Genomic DNA, 735 nt, shown 5'->3' on the forward strand with positions numbered 1-735 from the left:
GAGAAGTGTGTCATGTTTAGTAAAGTGGAGAGACAGAGAAAAAGAGGAAGACACCCAACGAGATAGATTGGCACAAAGGCAGTAGTGATGACTTCAGGCGTAGCAATGATTGTGAGGTTGGCCCTAGACCATGCATTGTTTTGTTCTGTTATGCATAGGGTCACTGTGAGTCATTACTGACTCGATGGCACCTAACAATATCACCAACAACATCAACCCAGTGAATTGAGGAGACAAGCATGCTCCTTGATCTGAAGAATCTTCCATTCCGCCTGGCATTTTGAGCAACTGAATCCATAAGCAAAAGTCAGTCCAATGAACTGTAGCAATTTACACTTGCTCCCAGTATCACATCTCTTTATCTTCTTCTTGTTACATTCTGGTCAGCTCAGTGCTAGCCATCCAAGCTAAGTCACACACACCTCACTGCTCTTCAAAGCAGCTTGGCCCTTTGCTCTCAGCCTTCCCCCACTGACTGACTAGGTCAGTGCCCATGGCCTCAGGAATTCACAAATCTCCCTAAGCTTCAGACCAGCCAGCCTTCCCTCCTCTCATCTCAAGGCCAGTGGGTGCCAATAGAACATGTCCAAACTCAGCATTGTATTTTCCCCAATTCCACTCACACACAGGTGATCACCAGCAAGCATAAGGCTCACCAGTTGCATTAACTTTCAGTCTTGTTGTTGTTGTTGTTGTTAAGTGCTGTCGAGTCGGTTCCGACCCATAGCGACCCTG

At 46.7% G+C, this 735-nt stretch overlaps 1 protein-coding gene across 1 annotated transcript in view; it reads left to right on the forward strand.

The window, feature by feature from the left end:
• The window catches only part of DISC1 (disrupted in schizophrenia 1), a 493,957-nt gene that overhangs the window by 463,768 nt on the left and 29,454 nt on the right, over nt 1-735 (forward strand). The window lies entirely within an intron of this gene.

The sequence above is a fragment of the Chrysochloris asiatica genome, unplaced genomic scaffold, assembly GCF_000296735.1.
Source record: "Chrysochloris asiatica unplaced genomic scaffold, ChrAsi1.0 scaffold00265, whole genome shotgun sequence".
Classification (NCBI taxonomy): domain Eukaryota; kingdom Metazoa; phylum Chordata; class Mammalia; order Afrosoricida; family Chrysochloridae; genus Chrysochloris; species Chrysochloris asiatica.